We start from the raw sequence: 13,778 nt of genomic DNA on the forward strand, positions 1-13,778 counted from the left end.
GCGGTGCTGAGTGTAAACAATGTTTGGTTAGAACAACAAGCATTTGGATTGCCGCTCGGTGTTTCTGTAAAAAATATACTGAAAGGAATTCTCCTAAAATTTTTGTTAGATTCTGAAAATTTCATTTGCTTTAGCTCAGTTGTGTCGTCATCAGATACATATATATTGTGAAGTGTATTTCGTAAACCTTATTTCATAATTAGCATGAGCACGAGGTGCTTATTTCATAATTTTATGTAATGTAATTAAATACTTAGTTCAAGGACACAATAGCAATTTCATTTTTAACACTGCTACATAAAGTTGTACCAATCACAGGTATCTTGGGCGACCTACCACACTTAGCGACAACATTTTATGCCGTGTAAATAGATCAGCTTGAATTTTAGAATTTTACTTAAACACGAAGAAAGCACAATAAAATACAGTATAGTCCTAAATTTAAAAACTGATGTATTTACAGGTATGTACCAACTAGCTGAACTCTTGTACTTAAACATTTTGATTCAGGTAAAAATATGTTACTGGCAAACAAAGGGATGTGGAGTCATATGAACACGACGTTATGTGTGTTAATGTAGATTTTTTGCTACTCTTGCGTCGAAATTAAATAAATGTATTTAATATTTTTGGTACCTAAAAACAAAAGTCAATTGTGCGGACGATCGAAGAAACTATATAGTTAATCGTTTCACGGCGTAAATAGTGTATATTGCGAAAAATATAGTATAACGCGAAAAATATATTCTCAATTTAGCGGTTCAAACCGGTTCGAACCGGTTCGAACCGGTTTGAACCGTTATTTTTTGCTCCCCGGAACTGAACCGGAACCGAACCGAAAGCCGTGAACCCGAACCGGAACCGAACCGATAAAAATTTCGGGTCGACACTCTGGATATGACCAATGAAAACGCGACAGTACCTGGAGATTGTTAACCTTCTTTTTACAAAATGTGTAAGCTTTTGGAGATGATCAAAGCAAATAAGATTAGTCTAAAATGTTAATTTTTCGCGGAGGGGGAACATAATACTCCAATAGTCGTCTCAAAAACAGCGCACTATGTTTTTTGTTTGTTTGTTTTTTATTCCGCGGGAGTGATGTGTTTGGTCGTCAGCTATCACTGCGGCGCTTCCACGGGTCGGAGGCGCGAGCATCCTTCGCTCGCTATTTGCTGACAGTGGTCCTGTTTTCGGAACATATGCTCCTCCCATCACCGGAGATGACCTCGGTTTGTTCCAATCTTATATTGATTTTTTTTTTTAATATGAAAATCGGCTGCGTATTGTTACAATTTAGGAATTTCTAGGATGCTTAGAGCCAGCAGAGTAAGTTTTCGCCATATTTAGGTGATCTCAAAAACTTCCTCTGGGCGCCTTTAAGGGTGAACGGAATATAGCGCGATTTATGACGAGTTTCAATAATGCCGAAATAATTCGACTCCTAGGACTCAAGGGAAGATGGCGCTTTCACTCGTCCATCTTTTTTTTCTTTTTTTTTCTTTTTTTTTTTTATGAAAGAGTGGTCGCATCTGCCGGCGTACTCCACGGCGGCTTCTCCGAATCCATGTTAATCCGTTAGGTTCTCCGAGCGATCTCATCGATTGACTCCTAACGTTGGCAGCGAGCTTCCGCTGCCTCAATTTGAGGCTTATAAAAAAACAAAGAAGAAAACGTTCGCATACCACGACAAAACAATTTCTGAACAGGCAATCTAAAGTCACGGTCATCACCGCTAAGATATATAACGTACAAAAGACAGTCCCTAGACAAGGGACAGTCTGAGGAGAGTTTCTTCCTTTTTTGATGGTCCCATTCACGCTGGTCGTAAACAACTGTCTCTAGTCATCTCCGAAGCATAGAGCAAACATTCTTCGAACTTGAAGTGTTTCAGCAGATAATTTTGTCAAATTTGGGGGTTTTTGTACGTGGCAAACTAACCTCGGGCATCTGGCACGCCCCAGCGGAGGAGGGCTGAGGATTCTTTTGGACAATCTGCATGGGATCTTTTGATGTGCAACCGAAATCTCGGTGACGCACGACGCCCTGTCCTCAATAAGCCTTCGTCAGATCAAAGAATTTTTGTAATTACGTCCGCTGCGAACGCCGTTTAATTTTGTACAATGTGCGAGAGGTGTGACCCCGAGTGAAGCAACGCGGGTGCGCCTTTTGCGCGCACTCGATGAGGAGACGGATGTCTAAGCACGTTTTCCCGCGTGATATCGCACGAAATCACGTGTACTCATTCTACCATCACTTATTTCTTTCGTGTGTTTTTTTTTTTTTTTTATGCAATGCGATAACCCCCCCCCCCCCCCCCCCCCCCCATTTAGAGACGTGCTAACATGAAAACGTAAACATACGCGTCATATTCAGGAACAAGTCAAATATGTCCGATAATATTCGTAAGTTATACTTGCGTGATTATATTTTAAACGGATTTATATATAATAATTAGCAAAGGGAAAACGGCGGGGCGTCTCTTTCAGATGCACGAACTCCAGCGCGCGCTTTTTGCCTTCCGCCGTGCTTCGGATGGGCGTCCACGCTCGAGGATCACGAGACGCCCAAGCGTTATCGAAGGCAAGAAACTTGCTCTGGAAGCGGGACAACCGAGAGACATCATTACCGTTCTCATTCAGCCAGTGACTATACATATTTGTACCGAATGCGCCAGTCAGGCAAGCACTCAAAAAGCAGTCAACGAGGAGCGCAGTCCAAAGTCCTTCGTGACGCGTTATGGCCAATCACATGGGCACGTGGCTGGCGTAATGAGCTTTGAACCTTGATGGCGTCAACGCCGTCAAGTGGCCGAGGCGTCCCGATCGCGTTCACCACTTGAGGTCAAGCCAAGGTGTTCGCATCGCGTTCGGGTCTAAATTAATTTGCACAAGTGAGTCGCACTTCCGCCGAACGGCGCTGCTCTGCGGGACGAATGACCTAACGACGTTCCAACGAAGCTCCAGGACCATCCACTATGTGCAAATTTGGTAATGTTTTTTTTTTCCTTTTTTGCGTTTTTCGATTACGATAGTTGTGTTTCCGATGTGTTAATATTGTGGTAACCGTGTTGTGTGGTAACATTGTTTTCAACATTGTTCACATCGAAACACTGTAACATTGTTCATTGTTCACATCTAAACCGAGCAACATTGTTCGCATCTAGACCAAGCAAAAGCGTTAAAAGATTACTTCCGTCCCTCCTGGTGCTACGTAAGATTTATTTGTGATCTTCTTGATCTTTGATTATTTTGATCTTCTAGGGATGTGATAACTGCACATTTGAACATGCTGTTTTCACAGTCCTAACCACATTTAAGACATGTTAGACCTACGACTTTTTTTGTTAGATCATCATGTCTGCGGGGCTTATGAAGCTAGGGAAAAGAAGTCAATCAGCATTTACAGTCGGCACACTCTAAATTAGATAAAAGGAGCCTAGTCAATCTACGCCTTACAAACGCCTTAACGAAATCATGCCTGCATTCCATTACATGAAGTTCCGAAAGTAAGATTTCCAGGCTGGTTTCAGCCGGCTACTTCGTGTCCCTATTAAGCTCCGTGGTTGAAAACATTCTGAAGAATGTAAAGCGAGGTGGTGACACGGACAGACAATTAAGGGACTGACAAAAATAAATTGGTAATCATGCACTTTGTTCACAACGTTTCCCACGCACTAAAATGGATCAGGACAAAAGAAAATTTGAATTTAGTCTTTTCGGTTCCCACCAAGCTGTCCAGTTGAAGCAAAAAAGTTATATCAATGACAATCAGCAAGTACTTTGCACAAAAAAAAAAAACACAAAAAAACGGCAAAATGATTGTTTCTTGCACAGACCCATTGTAGTTTATTCTATCCCTTTTTCATATGGCAACAAATAAATAGGGCAAACTGGCCATTGCTTGAACGAACGGTTACGAGAACATTATTATATTACCCACAAAGTGATAACCGGATATTTAGGTTCACACGACCGCGATTGCGGGTGTGAGGCTCTCTTTAAGCGGTTTTAACTAGGAAATGATTCACACATAGGGAATCGCGTTTAAATATCACTTGTCCCAGCTTAAGGGATCGGTGACCGATCCCCACCATCACTCGCCCATGCAAAAGGGCCACATTGCCTTCTGCAGCATTAAATGTGTCGAAATCTCGGGGGCGGACCGACCTCTTGCTGTATAAACATACGCGGTGTCCTTTTTCTTGATGCGCAGGGTACTTTATTGGTTTCGTTTATTTAAAAACTTTCTGTAGTGCCACCGATCAATCAACCTCTTGCTAGGTTCGCATCTACACGCCGTGACTTGAATTACGCGAGGGCATCGACATCGATTCGATTTTTTTGCGGCATTAGTCCTGTCGAGATTCCGACGTAACTTCCTGTGGGATTATGCTGTAGCCATCGTCACACTTGAAAATGACGCAATCGTGAAAAAAATTAAGACAACAACCAATGTCCGTGCATGTACAAATCACTTCATCAGTCATTGTGTGCAATTATTTTTAACGGCCCCTGTATATACAAATGAATCAACAATCCCAGGGAACTCGACTTCTTTCATAATAGACACTTCTCAAAACTTCGCGACATCTAGCAGCTGCTACAATGGACCTTTTTCCAGTAAGCTTCTTTGCATGGTTATACTCCCTCTCCTGGCCTTGATTCCCGCTGTCGCCATCTTTGCAGCACAAAGCTCCGGTCGACCAACATAATCAGCACCCATCTGTGCCAGTTCTCCCTTTATTAATGCCATTCTTGCTAGAGTAAACGGTAGTATGAGTCAGAAAAGGCAACGAAGATCAATACAACAGCATGATGCCAATGTATTCTGACGGACAGAGGCAAGTTGGGCTGCCCTTCGTTTGTAGTTCGTAGACGACCCCGCAGACGGCGCTTGTTACTGGAAAAATGTCAATTTTCGCGACCGACATTGTTTGGGCACGGAGTCTGAGCATGCACTCTACACGAGTGCTGCGTCGGTGCTCAACGAAGATTCAAATCCAGTCCCTCGCTCCGTGCCCAAGAAAGGGTGACAGCCAATGTTGCTAGACAGGGTCTTGAATATGGTCCACTATTCTTAGTCGCCTACCATGGTTCGTTTAAAATTTATCCGTAAAAATTGGTTCCGTCGTCAGAATTAAATGCAATAAAAATAAAAGATATTCGCCTTTACTTGAGAAAGCATCCCCGTCCACAGTCTATCTTTTTGGATTCAAAACCCTCATTAGAATCCATCATCTGCTTTCTTGAGACGAGGTAAAAGCGAGTAAAATGTTCACAAGATTATGGTCTTTCTTAGCAGATGTCTGAAGGCAAACACTTGGTTCGGTGCCAGTAAATACCCAGTCACTGCCACGTACCTAGAAACAAAATGGCCGATCTGGTGTGAGTTCTGTTCATCAATTAGGCACACAATTATAAATCCACATTGTCGGAGCTACATGTACTGTCTCATAAACCAAGATGCCACAAATACGACAAAGACCCAATGGGTATTTTCTGCGCATAAATTCGCAACTTCCACGACATATAGGGGGCGCACTGTTGCATATCAAAGTGTCTTTCATCTGTATGATCGTCATAGAACAGCAGTACCAGGATGGGTCTGGGACGCGTAAAGTATTCTACACCGTCTCACTCGTCTCACGCGCGAGGTTAAATGTCCAGATGTTTAACCTAACGCGTGACCTGCCTTGACGGGCGGAAGATGTTACATGTAGGGTGGCCACCAGTGTTACTTACGCTGTAAAACGAACCCATAAAGTAGGAGCCTGTAAATAGAAAACTCAAAGCTTCAAAGGTTGCGCATTTAGGTGGTGGATTTTATCTTGTGAAATTTTAAGGCTCGATTTTCTTTCTCTAATTAGTCAGACCAACAAGCTTCCCAAGTCAACGGCGGACGGGTTCGCAGACTCACGAGGTAGCGATGAACTTAACTTGTGGCGCCATCTCCCGATAGCCGTAGCGAGGCAACAACAGGGTGCGTCGTGTTCTAGCTGCGTCTTTCGGGAGATGGTGCCACAACTTACATTCATCGCTAACTCGGTCGTCTGCGAACACGTTCGTCGTTCACTCTGGCAAAGTTGTTTGTCTCTTTTATTTTTTCTCAGGAACTGCTGCGTCGTTAAATTTTCTAATATAGTTATGGGTTGTCTCTCGTAGGGACGAATGTTAAAATTTTTTCAACTCGTTGTTGTTTTGTGGGGAAACGTGAAAGGCGGGCTCACGTCGTACGACGCTAGAAGCTTGGTCTCCCGATTATGTCTGCCACTATTTCGGCATGGCGAACATATTCTACGCTGAAGTTTCGCTCGCTGCGTCTGTTTTTCTACCGTGTATGTATTCCAGTAACGTCCACGTATTTTAGCGCCGATGGGACGGACTAAGGTCCCATCCCACACTTGCGGATATGTAGTGCCCATTTCAGCTGTGCCCATTTTGTCGCCCCTCCCCCCCCCCCCCCACCAAAAAAAAAAAAAAAAAAAATATATATATATATATATTATTAATTCTAATGCAATTAGATGCAAAGGTGCAAGCGAGCTGGACAACGATGACGAAAATAATCCCTGGAGAGCGGGAACAAGAGGGACAAAGGACAAACACAAATCTCCAAACACAGCCAGGTGACTGGTGCGCGACCGAAAAAATCCGCCTGGTCCGGGTATCGAACCCGGGACCTCTCCATTACAGGTGGAGCGCTCTACCAATAGAGCTAACCAGGGGTTAGACATCAGTAGAGCAAACAGGTTTTATCAGCCACCACCAGTCAACACCAACAAGGGTGAAGCTTGCAATTTAAGGTAATGATTATAATGCAATTAGATGCAAAGGTGCAAGCGAGCTGGACAACGATGACGAAAATAATCCCTGGAGAGGGGGAACAAGAGGGACAAAGGACAAACACAAATCTCCAAACACAGCTAGGTGACTGGTGCGCGACCGAAAAAATCCGCCTGGTCCGGGTATCGAACCCGGGACCTCTCCATTAGAGGTGGAGCGCTCTACCAATAGAGCTAACCAGGGGTTAGACATCAGTAGAGCAAACAGGTTTTATCAGCCGCCACCAGTCAACACCAACAAGGGTGAAGCTTGCAATTTAAGGTAATGATTATAATGCAATTAGATGCAAAGGTGCAAGCGAGCTGGACAACGATGACGAAAATAATCCCTGGAGAGGGGGAACAAGAGGGACAAAGGACAAACACAAGTCTCCAAACACAGCTAGGTGACTGGTGCGCGACCGAAAAAATCCGCCTGGTCCGGGTATCGAACCTGGGACCTCTCCATTACAGGTGGAGCGCTCTACCAATTGAGATAACCAGGGGTTAGACATCAGTAGAGCAAACAGGTTTTATCAGCCGCCACCAGTCAACACCAACAAGGGTGAAGCTTGCAATTTAAGGTAATGATTATAATGCAATTAGATGCAAAGGTGCAAGCGAGCTGGACAACGATGACGAAAATAATCCCTGGAGAGGGGGAACAAGAGGGACAAAGGACAAACACAAGTCTCCAAACACAGCTAGGTGACTGGTGCGCGACCGAAAAAATCCGCCTGGTCCGGGTATCGAACCTGGGACCTCTCCATTACAGGTGGAGCGCTCTACCAATTGAGATAACCAGGGGTTAGACATCAGTAGAGCAAACAGATTTTATCAGCCGCCACCAGTCAACAACAACAAGGGTGAAGCTTGCAATTTAAGGTAATGATTATAATGCAATTAGATGCAAAGGTGCAAGCGAGCTGGACAACGATGACGAAAATAATCCCTGGAGAGGGGGAACAAGAGGGACAAAGGACAAACACAAGTCTCCAAGCACAGCTAGGTGACTGGTGCGCGACCGAAAAAATCCGCCTGGTCCGGGTATCGAACCTGGGACCTCTCCATTACAGGTGGAGCGCTCTACCAATTGAGATAACCAGGGGTTAGACATCAGTAGAGCAAACAGGTTTTATCAGCCGCCACCAGTCAACACCAACAAGGGTGAAGCTTGCAATTTAAGGTAATGATTATAATGCAATTAGATGCAAAGGTGCAAGCGAGCTGGACAACGATGACGAAAATAATCCCTGGAGAGGGGGAACAAGAGGGACAAAGGACAAACACAAGTCTCCAAACACAGCTAGGTGACTGGTGCGCGACCGAAAAAATCCGCCTGGTCCGGGTATCGAACCTGGGACCTCTCCATTACAGGTGGAGCGCTCTACCAATTGAGATAACCAGGGGTTAGACATCAGTAGAGCAAACAGGTTTTATCAGCCGCCACCAGTCAACACCAACAAGGGTGAAGCTTGCAATTTAAGGTAATGATTATAATGCAATTAGATGCAAAGGTGCAAGCGAGCTGGACAACGATGACGAAAATAATCCCTGGAGAGGGGGAACAAGAGGGACAAAGGACAAACACAAGTCTCCAAGCACAGCTAGGTGACTGGTGCGCGACCGAAAAAATCCGCCTGGTCCGGGTATCGAACCCGGGACCTCTCCATTAGAGGTGGAGCGCTCTACCAATAGAGCTAACCAGGGGTTAGACATCAGTAGAGCAAACAGGTTTTATCAGCCGCCACCAGTCAACACCAACAAGGGTGAAGCTTGCAATTTAAGGTAATGATTATAATGCAATTAGATGCAAAGGTGCAAGCGAGCTGGACAACGATGACGAAAATAATCCCTGGAGAGGGGGAACAAGAGGGACAAAGGACAAACACAAATCTCCAAACACAGCTAGGTGACTGGTGCGCGACCGAAAAAATCCGCCTGGTCCGGGTATCGAACCCGGGACCTCTCCATTAGAGGTGGAGCGCTCTACCAATAGAGCTAACCAGGGGTTAGACATCAGTAGAGCAAACAGGTTTTATCAGCCGCCACCAGTCAACACCAACAAGGGTGAAGCTTGCAATTTAAGGTAATGATTATAATGCAATTAGATGCAAAGGTGCAAGCGAGCTGGACAACGATGACGAAAATAATCCCTGGAGAGGGGGAACAAGAGGGACAAAGGACAAACACAAGTCTCCAAACACAGCTAGGTGACTGGTGCGCGACCGAAAAAATCCGCCTGGTCCGGGTATCGAACCTGGGACCTCTCCATTACAGGTGGAGCGCTCTACCAATTGAGATAACCAGGGGTTAGACATCAGTAGAGCAAACAGGTTTTATCAGCCGCCACCAGTCAACACCAACAAGGGTGAAGCTTGCAATTTAAGGTAATGATTATAATGCAATTAGATGCAAAGGTGCAAGCGAGCTGGACAACGATGACGAAAATAATCCCTGGAGAGGGGGAACAAGAGGGACAAAGGACAAACACAAGTCTCCAAGCACAGCTAGGTGACTGTTGCGCGACCGAAAAAATCCGCCTGGTCCGGGTATCGAACCTGGGACCTCTCCATTACAGGTGGAGCGCTCTACCAATTGAGATAACCAGGGGTTAGACATCAGTAGAGTAAACAGGTTTTATCAGCCGCCACCAGTCAACACCAACAAGGGTGAAGCTTGCAATTTAAGGTAATGATTATAATGCAATTAGATGCAAAGGTGCAAGCGAGCTGGACAACGATGACGAAAATAATCCCTGGAGAGGGGGAACAAGAGGGACAAAGGACAAACACAAGTCTCCAAGCACAGCTAGGTGACTGGTGCGCGACCGAAAAAATCCGCCTGGTCCGGGTATCGAACCTGGGACCTCTCCATTACAGGTGGAGCGCTCTACCAATTGAGATAACCAGGGGTTAGACATCAGTAGAGCAAACAGGTTTTATCAGCCGCCACCAGTCAACACCAACAAGGGTGAAGCTTGCAATTTAAGGTAATGATTATAATGCAATTAGATGCAAAGGTGCAAGCGAGCTGGACAACGATGACGAAAATAATCCCTGGAGAGGGGGAACAAGAGGGACAAAGGACAAACACAAGTCTCCAAACACAGCTAGGTGACTGGTGCGCGACCGAAAAAATCCGCCTGGTCCGGGTATCGAACCTGGGACCTCTCCATTACAGGTGGAGCGCTCTACCAATTGAGATAACCAGGGGTTAGACATCAGTAGAGCAAACAGGTTTTATCAGCCGCCACCAGTCAACACCAACAAGGGTGAAGCTTGCAATTTAAGGTAATGATTATAATGCAATTAGATGCGAAGGTGCAAGCGAGCTGGACAACGATGACGAAAATAATCCCTGGAGAGGGGGAACAAGAGGGACAAAGGACAAACACAAGTCTCCAAGCACAGCTAGGTGACTGGTGCGCGACCGAAAAAATCCGCCTGGTCCGGGTATCGAACCTGGGACCTCTCCATTACAGGTGGAGCGCTCTACCAATTGAGATAACCAGGGGTTAGACATCAGTAGAGCAAACAGGTTTTATCAGCCGCCACCAGTCAACACCAACAAGGGTGAAGCTTGCAATTTAAGGTAATGATTATAATGCAATTAGATGCAAAGGTGCAAGCGAGCTGGAGAACGATGACGAAAATAATCCTTGGAGAGGGGGAACAAGAGGGACAAAGGACAAACACAAATCTCCAAACACAGCTAGGTGACTGGTGGTAGAGCGCTCCACCTGTAATGGAGAGGTCCCGGGTTCGATACCCGGACCAGGCGGATTTTTTCGGTCGCGCACCAGTCACCTAGCTGTGTTTGGAGATTTGTGTTTGTCCTTTGTCCCTCTTGTTCCCCCTCTCCAGGGATTATTCTCGTCATATATATATATATATATATATATTTTGTTCCCATGTAGAAGTCGATATTTCCGAACCAGTATCACATGCCGTTTGTACTTTACGAAGGAAAATTCCAACCGTACAACTTGGGGACCAATGGGAACATAACGAAAATTACGGTGAAGTCAGGAATCACTGATCATCGACGTTTGAATCTGGCAGTTTAGATGAGCTTTATTTTTTTTCATCAACCTCCTTCTAGACGTGGCAATCGCCTTTTTTCACATCTGGGATTGCCAGCCGCAGGAGCTGACGAACGAACCAAATGGCGGAACTGTATTTTTATCAAATTAATGCAAGACAATTGATGCAGGAGGATTTGCTATAGGTGGAGAAAAATCATAATTTAAGAACCAAATAAATCGATTTTTTTTATTTTAGTGAGATTTAAATTAAAAATGTTTTATTTAAATCAAAAAGAGTAATGTTTTTACACTACATTTTTTTAAGATGTAAACTGTGTTCCCCAATTCGTCTAATCAACGAAAAGAGTACAGGAAAAACATTTAACCGTAAATTTAATCATTAATTGCCATTGCTTTCGAGGTCGGTTCTAGACGAAATATTAATGGTGTTCGAGAAACACCAACGTAGAATCTTGGTTTTAGAGCGCAGCTCTTAGGCGCCCATTTCCGGCCTGAGTGGCGTTGCCGTCGCCGTCGCCGTTGGCGTAACCGCGTGGTGCATTATGGGTAAATTTCCCCGCTAAATTTAGCACAAAATTTCCTTACTATGTTTAGCGGAAAAATTTCCCCGCTAAATTTAGAGGAAAATTTTTCCCGCTAAATTCCGCTAAATTTTTCCTAAATGGGAGGCGAGCAGAAGAGAAGGAGGGGTATAGCCTTCTCTCCGTACCTTCCCCTTGATCCTCCTCCTCAAGAGCTGCGCTCTACATCGGCGTTACAAAGGATTGTAAACGTCTTTCTTTTTTTTTTTCTTTTTTTAGTTGAGCATTGTTTGCAAGTTGTTTAACGACATTGACTTTTCCTTCTGGGTTTAAAGTGCACTAAACAGTAATATGATCTCATTAGAAAAAAAAAAGAAAGAAAGGAAAGCTTGTGTAACACAAAAACGAATATACTGGCTGATGCAAGACCAACCTAACATGTACAACCCGGTTCGTCTGTGTGTATGCCTATCTCTCTCAGTCACTTTCTCTGCCGAATTGTGTTCGCGTGCGTGCACGCATACTTTTTCCCCCCTTCGCATTTTGATTTGCTTGCATAAGATATCATGTAATTGACGAAAGAAGTGGAAGGTAAAAACCCACAAAAGAGGCCTTTTGCTCGGGTTCAGCCTGCAGTACATTTTTGTTTGTTCGATATTGTTCTTTTTTATTAAAAAGGAAATAAATGTCTTTAAACTGAATAAAATCACATATAGGCGAAAAGAAATTTCTAAAATTAGTTTTGTGAGAATTATATTTTTTTTGTGCGAGATGGTGTTTTGTGAGAAAATATTCATAGTGAAATTGGTGCGAATCAAATCACAATTTAAATCATCTTGATTTTTATTCTCTACTATGAACTCATTGAATTCGCGGTAGAATAATTTCAGGATGTCATTGCCTCGTGCGATTTTGTGAGGAAAACAAACGTGTAGTGGTTGCACCTTCTAGAAGCCGAAAAGGTTTCTCGACATTGTGATCTATTGAAAGTGTTAAATTTACTTCCTGAGCTATAAGAGAAGTGGAGAACAATTAAATCAGCTTTAGCGAGTCTGCGCCAGCCCTCATGGAGCGTCACCCTGAACGTGTCTGCTCAAAGAACCTAAGTTCCGTTTGTGCGCGATTCCACCGCAACAACTTCGCACGCGAAAACACACCGCAGGTTGCTGAACGCGTCTCACGTTCTAACGCCAGCTCCTCCGTCAGTGGCGCTATGCGCGTTTCTTAAAGCGCCCCCTATAGTTCCCGCACGGAGCGTATGCATCAACCGCGATTCGGAGCCACATATGCTCAGAAACTTGTCTGTCCTGATAAGACGAGTATAACCGCGTCAGATTCTCGGGGCTGCGCCTCTACCGGAACAATTGCTCAAATGTTGGGTGGATGCAAAAATCTATTACCAAGATACAACAGATGCTGGACGTAGCGCCACTAGATGACAGTTAATTTCTCATTGTGAAGACAATAGGCACTTGAGATAAACAAGAGGAAAAAATAGTCGAAAGATCGCTCTTCTGTTTTCTCTCAACACTCTTGAACTTCCATCTTTCCAGTCTAATTTCTTCGTAATATTCTGTTCATCCACTTTTTTCTTCCTTCCGTAGAACAGGAAATTACAAAACCTTAGTTTGCCGCTGTTTTCCCTGCACGATGCCGGCGCACCACATGTCTAAATGGTTATATACAGACAACGATGATGTGTTCAGATTAAAGGACCTTCATAAAGCGGTTGGACGCCTGTCCGGGGTTAGAGCCCGGAAAGCTTCTGGAACATGATCGCTGAAACAATGTAATTCTGTGCAGTGCAAAGGCGTGCTTTCATATGTAAGTGAACATAAATCTAGGAACTGGCTTCACTGTACATAAAAACCGTCTGCAGTCTGTAAATGGTTTTTGAGCTATACAAATTAAACCCATTTCCGGTAAACCCAGGCTTTGCTCTTCCCGGCAAACTATTAATTATACTTAACTTAAAAATAACTATTGAGAAAACCGCAAATAAACATCATGCCAAAACCAACAATTTCATTTTCCTTTCGGGTGACGTGACATGTTGTTCTTTAACTGGCAATTTTATACTCGTATCGAATCAAAAGCCGTACTAAAAAAAATGTTCCGCTTCTTAAGAAGCATAATTAATTTTCCTCTTTACGTGGTAAATTAAGATACATGTGGATGCAGTTTAGGTTAGTTATATGTAGGATTCCGTGTTTTCGGAGATTATTTTTTTGGCAAATTCGGAGGGTGTTTTTTGGAGTTTATTTTTCGCAGAAAATTATGAGCTTATAGGAGTTTTTCTTTGTTAGATTCGCAATTCTAAAAAATTCAATCTTTAATTTTAGAATATTTTTCTTGTAAATAATCAAAGATACATAATTGTGGGGTCTAA

General features: G+C 43.9%; 3 non-coding genes across 3 annotated transcripts; all 3 read right to left on the bottom strand.

Moving 5' to 3' along the window:
• Window positions 1-6,952: 6,952 nt before the first annotated feature.
• Trnar-ucu lies at window positions 6,953-7,025 on the bottom strand. The gene has a single exon. It is a non-coding gene; the product is annotated as a tRNA-Arg (tRNA).
• Window positions 7,026-8,457: 1,432 nt separating this feature from the next.
• On the bottom strand, window positions 8,458-8,530 carry Trnar-ucu. The gene has a single exon. It is a non-coding gene; the product is annotated as a tRNA-Arg (tRNA).
• A 228-nt stretch (window positions 8,531-8,758) lies between these two features.
• Trnar-ucu lies at window positions 8,759-8,831 on the bottom strand. The gene has a single exon. It is a non-coding gene; the product is annotated as a tRNA-Arg (tRNA).
• Between the last annotated feature and the right edge of the window lie 4,947 nt (window positions 8,832-13,778).

This window comes from Ixodes scapularis, unplaced genomic scaffold, assembly GCF_016920785.2.
Source record: "Ixodes scapularis isolate PalLabHiFi unplaced genomic scaffold, ASM1692078v2 PGA_scaffold1__304_contigs__length_218370807, whole genome shotgun sequence".
NCBI lineage: Eukaryota > Metazoa > Arthropoda > Arachnida > Ixodida > Ixodidae > Ixodes > Ixodes scapularis.